Source organism: Grus americana, chromosome Z (genome assembly GCF_028858705.1).
Source record: "Grus americana isolate bGruAme1 chromosome Z, bGruAme1.mat, whole genome shotgun sequence".
Taxonomy (NCBI): Eukaryota; Metazoa; Chordata; class Aves; order Gruiformes; family Gruidae; genus Grus; species Grus americana.
Window position 1 is genome coordinate 26372226 of NC_072891.1, and position 8781 is coordinate 26381006.

Sequence of the window (8781 nt, forward strand, 5' to 3'; positions counted from 1 at the left end):
CATGTGAAGTGGCCAAGCAAGCAAGCAAAGAATACATTGGTGGAAGAAATACAGTCTCTTTCTGTTACGTATTCAGCAACAAATTTTCAGTACATGAATGTAAGCAGCAATCCAATTTCGTCTGTAGTAATGCATGAAAGTAAAATTAAAACAATGAAGATGTAACAATGTATGTATATGTCCAGGCTTAAGATAATTAAACATGATTTCAAAATTCCTTATCAAAGGATCAGAGTCTCAGTATTTCAGGTACATTACTGTAGAGGCTGAGGTCTTTGAAGCAGTATTAGCCTGGCTGTTCTCAGATAGCAGAGGGGCAAGCTGGTATGATTTAAAGCAGATGCTGGGTAAATATAACATTTGGAAGCTGGCTGAAAAGTAGTCTGAAAATCACTCGGCTACAATCAAGTTCCTGATAGGCCTCTTTTCATGCAGCAGAAAAGTTGTGCCATCAGCTCTCAAGAGCTATTATACTTTGCCAAAATTGTACCCTTTCAGAAAAACCTGGAAGTAGACAACAATTTTTCAAAATCACTTTATCAAGGAGCATTGAGTAGTCTTCGTAGTAACTTCTGTACTGGGGGACATGCATAACTTGTCGTTCATAAAAATATAAAGGGCAGGCTTTTCAGATGTTGGTGAACTGTTCTTAAGGGTGGTTAAAGGAAATACATCAATGATGTCTACTAAATAAACCAGCAAAAAATTAAAATTACATTCTTAAAGGTCTTAAATTGCCTTCTGAACAGGGCTTGTGGTGAGGCGCACTCTTCATCACTAAGCTGGAGTGGGTTAGGTAGCTCCCAATCAGCCTGACCTGCAGTTGATTTCCACACTTTAAAAAGGTGCCAAGTTTGCGGCAACTTAAAGAAGTACTGGGGAGTGTCTCTGAAAAAAACCTGAGCTGTCTGGAGAGAAGGGAACTGCTGCCACGCTGCTGCCATGGACATGGCACTTTGACACAAGAGGATGTCATTGCTATCACAGAAACTACACACGTGAGAAGCCTAGTTAACTTTACCAACAGGGCTGTTGGAAGTAGCAGTTACTCAGCCGACAAGCTGTATTATTACGTTTTATAGACCCAAAGCTTTCTGAGAGCCACAAGCGTCCTGTCACTGGTGAGCTGAAATGTAAGGTTAGGAACTCAATTGATGTCCTTTTTTTTTCTTTTTTTCTTTTTTCTTTTTTTTTTCTTTTTTTTTCTTTTTTCCTTTTTTTCTTTTTTTTTTCTTTTTTTTTTCTTTTTTTTTTCTTTTTTGTAAGAACTGGGTGAAGCGCCAGAACTTTTAAGGCAGGGAGTACTTTGAGTCATTGCTATCCCTGGGCAGTCTCCAAGCAGTGATATTTAGTAAGATGTTGAATTAGTAAGCCAGTGAAGTGTAGGTTTGCAAACTTCCAGGAGTTACTCTGTGCTGCTTCTGCCTTGCAGTATCCTTTCATTGAGCCTGTATCTGCTGGTTCTCAGACATGATCTCAGTGCAGGTTGGTGTTGGGAGAACAAGGAAACTACAGAATCCAAATTCAGCACAAAAGGTAGCCTGCCTAGGCAGATGCATACATAATAGATGCAGAACCAGGCTGGTGATGGAATGAAACCCTATGGAACTGCATGTATGTACCTCCTTGCTTATGCGTGGGGTGGGTTAGTAATTGCCAGACATAAAAGGTTGGGTCCTCTGTGGATTGAATAACCTGAACCACTGCAAAGTGATCTCACCCAATGGTGCCCAAATTGTCTTCTGCATGCTGATGTTATGAACAAGAACAGAAATACTTCTCTAAGTGTTTGTAGAAACATTCCAGCACCTAGTGTGTGACTCCTACAGCGTGCTGCAGGCTGAACTGAAATTACACCCTTCTGGATCTGAATCTTTAAACATCTTGAATAAACTAGCTTTAGTACAAAGCGTTTCTTGAGAAAACCAGGTCTCATCTGGAAAGCTCGATTTAAAGTTTGATCAGTTCCAAACTACTGCTGTTGCAAGATGATTTCCGTCCAAACACAAGGCTATTGTATTCTCAGTTAACCAGCTGTGCAATTCCTTAGAGTAGTCAAAATGAAGGGGGGGAGGATATTCAATAGCATGCTTCAAAGTACTGTTGCATCGACAGTGTTTTTAGGTGTCCTGAAATTGCTATTAAGTATCGTGCTTCACACAGCTATGTTGGACAAGCATTCTTAATATGTTTCTGTTGATAGTATGATTCAAATTTAATGTGGGCAAGCCAAATACCAATGTCTGTTTGTTGTTAATGGGAGTCTTCTTTCTGGCAAAAGTTTTAAGAGTGTGTCTGTGTGAAGTGAGACAAGAAGTTGGCTGCATTGGAAGACTTTGTGATGGCTTAGTAGCAATGAAACATCCACCCAAAAGCATACTTTCTAGTAATAGTTTTATCTGCACTTGAAATTCTGGAAGTGACTACCCTTAACAACTTTGAAGTAAGAGATCTGTGGTAGTTTCCAAGGACGAGGAATTGCATTGTACAGCAGAACCAGTATAGCTGCAGTACATGTGATAGCCCATCCATTTTATGGAGGAAAACTGTATACTTTGGATATTTATGCTGGCTCTAAAGTGAAGAATTTTCTGCAACTAAATATTATTGCAGTTGTAGAACGGGGAGTTATTACTGTGTGATAAGCTTTACAAATGTGTGATAAACTGAACATGTAATATAATCTCTCATTTTCTGCTGAGAGGACCCAGTAGCTTAAATAGAAATCAATCTTTCCTTGAAAGGAGTCATTCATAAAAGTTAATCTCTCTTCTAGCCAAACAAGTACACTGGCAAAGTTAGTTTGTCTGTTTAAGTGAAAGGCAGAATGAACTTAATGGAGTAAAAATTATGTTGGTAATAGTCAAGAATCCCTCTTTGAAAGCTCAGATGATACAAAAAACTAAGTTTCCAATTTAAAAGTGCCATTGCAGTGGGAAAATTCTAAGTTTAACTCATAAGAATTTTACTAAATTGCATGAAAGTTATCAGTAGTCTCTGTGGTTGATAAAAAACCAGCTTGCAACAAGAGAGGCAATTGGAGCAGTCCTGTCTTGCAGGCTGGATGAGTTGGGAGTGATGGTGCTTGCGGCTGTCTTTAGTAGTTTACAGAGCAATTCATCAACTTGTTTGTTTACAAAAACTATATTCTTACGTGCTCCACCCAAGTACATGGGGATAGGGAAAATGATCCTGATGACAAAGAACAATTCGTAGCTTTGAGAAATACAAAGTTTTTTAAAAGTACTTGATTTTTGCTTTAAGGGCAAAAATGCAAGAAATATTTCTAATGTAAAGAAAAAATTTATTGTCATGCTTAATATCTCATAATTATACAAAGATAATTTTATCAAACAGTTCCCTAAAAGTTCTATGTTCTTTGAGGACAAGAGTAAAAACTCCAGTCATAATATTTTGAGATTTCTCAAAATATTGATCTATAAAGAAAATGCCCACTTAGCTCCAAATACAGTGTACTGAGCTGCACAGCAATATAAAGACTGTAGTGGAGCATTGGAAGCTATTATTCAGGGAAAGAGGAAGCAGTATGTTTAGCCACATCCACAATTCAACTGAAATCAAGAACATTTGTAACTACGGGGGAAAGCCACAAACCACAGAACAAGCATTGAGTTGTAACAGATGAAATACCTACATGAATCTAAAAAAAGGAAATTATAGTTCCTGTGGTAGTGAATACAATCTGCCTTCTGATCAATCAGTGGAATGAGAAAACAGTTTAGATGTTTTTAAGTAGCCTTAGAGGTCCATCGTCTCTTTCCCTGATATACTGATGGAGGGATCAATAGCCTGACAATCCTGGTCTGTCTGCAAGATCATAGCAGGCCTATACTAAAATAATTTGAATGTATGGAAAAAGATTTAACTGAAAAAATCTGGATTGCTTTTTGGGTGAAAAGAGTGGGTTGAATACCTCTTAGCTTTTGACCACTGTGTTGAGTTTATGTGAGTTTTGGTAGCAGGGGGCTACAGGGGTGGCTTCTGCGAGCAGCTGCCGGAAGCTTCCCCTGTGTCCGACACAGCCAATGCCAGCCGGCTCCGAGACAGACCCGCTGCTGGCCAAGGCCGAGCCCATCAGCCACAGCAATAGCGCCTCTGGGGTATTTAAGGAGGGGGGGGGGGAAACCCAACAGTAATTGTAGCCAGAGAGAGGAGTGAGAAGATGTGAGAGGAACAACTCTGCAGACACCCAGGTCAGTGCAGAAGGAGGGGCAGGAGGTGCTCCAGGCACCAGAGCAGAGATTCCCCTGCAGCCCATGGAGAAGACCAAGGTGGAGCAGATATCCCCTGCAGCCCATGGAGAAGACCATGGTGGAGCAGATATCCACCTGCAGCCAATGGAAGACCCCACACCGAGCAGGTGGATGCCCAAAGGAGGCTGTGACCCTGTGGGAAGCCCATGCTGGAGCAGGCTCCTGGCAGGACCTGTGGCCTGTGGAGAGAGGAGCCCACGCTGGAGCAGGTTTGCTGGCAGGACTTGTGACCCCGTGGGGGACCCACGCTGGAGCAGTCTGTTCCTGAAGGGCTGCACCCCGTGGAAGGGACCCACGCTGAAGCAGTTGGTGAAGAACTGCAGCCCGTGGGAAGGACTCAAGTTGGAGAAGTTGGTGGAGGACTGTCTCCTGTGGGAGGGACCCCACGTTGGAGCAGGGGACGAGAGTGAGGAGGAAGGAGCAGAAGAGACAATGTGTTATGAACTGAATGCAACCCCCATTGCCTGTCCCCCTGTACTGCTCAATGGAGGGGAGGTAGAGAAAATCAGGACTACAGGTAAGCCTGGGAAGAGGGGAGGGGTGGGGTAGAAATGCCTTTAGATTTAATTTTTATTTCTCATTATCCTACTCTGATTTGATTAGCAATAAATTAAATTAATTTTCCAAGTTGAGTCTTTTTTTGCCTGTGCTGGTAATTGCTGTCCTTGTCCTTATCTGAACACACAAGCCTTTTATCATATTTTCTTCCTCCCTGTCCAGCTGAGGAGGAAGGTGATAGAGCAGCTTGGTGGGCACCTGGTCAAGCCAAGATCAGGTGCCCACCACCACCACTTATTTTGTGATCCTAGCATCTTCCATAAACATGTAAGCTCTTGTTCCTTTGGTCTGAGGGAGGAAAACTTTGAATGCTGCGTGAGTCATTTATATTGCCAGTATGTTTCCAGGCCATCTGACCCCTGCAAGATTCTGCAGTGCTTATGTCACTGCATTATACGCTGGTTGAGATGAGCATAATAGACTGTTGTAAGCACAGCCAATACTGTCCTTGGGTCACAATTTGGATGGTAAAATTTCTAAATACATCCTCTAAAAGGCTAAGACTACATTGAGTAATAGACCTAAATTATTCAATTACATGATTAAAGGGTAAGTGTGCCATTTTTAGCCCATACTCAAGAGGTCTTAGCTCGAATCTGATACATTTAATCTATTAAGGTGGCAAAAATCTGCACTCAGCCAAGAAAGCATCAGGATTTGTTTGCATTGTTTGTGACTTTCAAAGCTGTCTTACCAGACAAGGAATTTGACCTCCAAGCAAGACAACACCTTCAGGGAGTTACAGGAGATGTGTCTTTTGCTTAATCCTCTAAGCATTCGAAGCATGATCAATTATCAGATTAAGTATCTGATTTATAAAGTCACAAGAACAGTGTCATAATTTTTTTTCACCCCAATTTTCCGATGTTTATTATTCTGCTCCTCATTCATACAGGTCAGGGAAGCCTAGGGATACTTAACTGATTTTCTTTATTATTTACTCACTGTCTCAAGGATGCCCAGTGCATTTCGAGTCACTTGCTGGCCTCACCACAGAAACAAGTTTGTCTCCAGGCTGGAGGTAATCTCCCTGCTATTTCAGCTATACTCTTCTAAATACCCAACCTGCTTATGTTAAAGCTGTCTTGTACACATTTGTGCAGGATTCAGTCACAGCTCTGGCTGCAGTGTAGACACACTTGAAGCCTTTGAAGAGCAGGATCTTAAAAAATTCATTTTTGGTTGGTACAACAGCAACAGAGTATGCTAAGACAGAGGCAGAGTTGGGGCAGAAGCTAAAACACAAGGCAGACTAACACCAGTCTTTGGAACATAAAAAATATTAGACTTGTATGATGTTTACTAAGCACAGAGTATTTTCCTAGGCATTTTGAAATTCTTTCTGCTAGTAAAGCACTAGTCAGCAGGCTACAGCAAAGTTTAAAGTCTTGCCAGCTTTTGAGCAGAAATAACTACTGATAGCAGTGATAATTTGGCAGATACGTGTTCCAGGATTTTGGGATCCAATGAGATTGGAGACAGTTCAAGACAGATGACAGCCTGCTGGGTAAAGAAATGCACACTAGTGAGAAAGTCCTGCAACAAAATTCTCCAGAGCATTATGGGAACACTCCACACAACGGCACAAACTCAGCTTATGGAGTGAAAGGTCACAGTAATGCTGCTGACGGTACAGGCAAGCCTTCATCCTGAGCATTCATATCAAAGCATGTCAGGATGAGACCTCTGCATCTAGGAGATCCGAGATGTTCTCCTCTACGTATCAGTAGAAGGCCTGACATTTAGCTTCACTTACAAAAGAAGTTCTTATCCTGATTAAACTGTTCTGGAGAAATACCGGATAGCATCAGCTGCTGTCAGTAGACATAACTACACCCGAAGCTGCTACATACTTGAGTCTGATCCAGTTACTCAGTACAGGAGAAACAGATGGTATCTTCATCTGGTTCCATCTTCAGCTGAATTGCCATGTGATACCACAGCCAGCGCCGAGGAAGGGAAACAGTCCTGGTAAAAATAAGTCCAAATCTTCCATTGAGGGTCCTCCATGCTTCCCAGTGGGTGGATAAAAGCCCTCCTTAAATCCAGATGGTCAGATTTTGAAGAGTAACAAAGTCCAGGAGATATCATATGGAGCTATAATTTGTAGTTTAAATGAGAGTGATGAAGGAGAGATGAGTTTTGTTTCTTTATGTAATGTCACTGGGCATTACTGTTTGGCAAGCCTCTAAGTATGCATTCTGTAGTGAAGAAGCAAAATTCAAGGATGTGGGATGGGAGAGGGCATAGTGTTAGAAATAATACACATTTCTGTATCCAAATAACGTTCAGCATTTGTACAAAGTGTTTGGTTCTGATTCTTTATTACTGTCATGTGATTGCTGATTAATAGCTGGGCTGAAAGAAAAGCAAGCTTGTAAAAAAGGATAACAGCAGCTTTTATTTTTAGAAATAATTATTTGTCCTCTCAACCGGTATCTCAAACTCTTTGCTCAAAAATTCACCTTCTGATTCTGGGCCCTTCAGAATAGAAACAAAATCCATATCATTACATTATAAAGTTGTTTGTAGGCAGAAATGAAACATAGCCTTTTAAACTGAAATTAGAAGGTTACCTGTGTCAGATTTTATGCTATTATTCTCTAGCCCATTTAATGAGTCTTACTGTTTTCAGTTCTTACATTTATGCCTCAGGCAAACAATTTATTCTATGAGCAATGGAACATTCAAAACTATTTTCTTACAGGTTTATGTTCTATACCCTCAATTCAATGCCCTAACTCACCCTGCACCCCCCAAGGCGCCAGCCCATCTGGGTAAGCATCAGTATGTGCTATGACTCATCTAAAGCTATGTTATTATAGGTATGTGTGTCTTGGTTGGTCAGCTGATACAAAGCATAAGCTGTGTGTGTATGTTAATGGCACATTTTTTTTAATCTTGTAAAAAATACATTTACCCATTGACACTGCACCATTTGAACCTCTTGAGGTCTCATCCAATCTGAATCATATTGTGATTCAACATCATTAAAATTAATTTACCTTTGGATACTTCAGCAGTTGGACTCATCCAACCTGAATTATTTTGCAATTCAGTGCAAAAATTGGCCAGCAAGTTCAAATATTATTAGGTGTGGAGTGGCAGGGACACAGACTGATGGGTGGTTATTGGGTAAGCCTTGTTTTCTCAGAAGATCAGGCTAGAGTAGTGTACCCAGCCATGGGCTCTGAAACTGGCATTTCAGTGTTGCTAGCTCAGGCTCTGCTTCTCATAATACTAAGTTTTACTTTCAGCCTCTGTTCAACAAATTTGCTCCATACCTGACATTACTGAAATGAAACTTAATGACACTAAAATTTATTATCATATATTTTAACAATCACCTATTTGTTTTTAGCATAATATAGCATACATAAGACAAACCAATTTTTGTTATGGTATTGTATATTTGCTTTAAGGCTGTGGTCTTGTTTTCTTTTGCAGAGAAGCTGGTCATCCGTAGCAATAGTTTTTATTAATGATTTCTCATGCGCTTGTGATTAATTACCAGCTGACACCTTTTCCAGCCACTCGTTATTCCTAGAATTGCATCATATGACAAACACATCTTAACATCCTTTGCTGTTGATGCAAGTCCTAAAGAATTCTGAGTTGTTATTCAAGTTCCTGTTGGTAATTTCTTGTCATCATACTGTGGAAAATCCTTTCTGTTTAATTATATCAAAGCTATATTCTGTATGTTTACTCCTTTTGGAGATATTCAGGTTGTCATAACCATAGTTATAAAAAACAGAAGACTAACAATGTTTAAAATAAGGGAGAGATATCTTTTATTAGACAAATATAGTTGAGGGAAAAACATGATCTTTAAATATTGTTAATTGATACTGTCAGTAGCTGTTAAATTCTAGTCTTTTTCCTTTCACTGTTTGCAGGATTCTTTGTGGTAGTATAAGGTTTGTTTTCTTAATGATTATGTTATTTT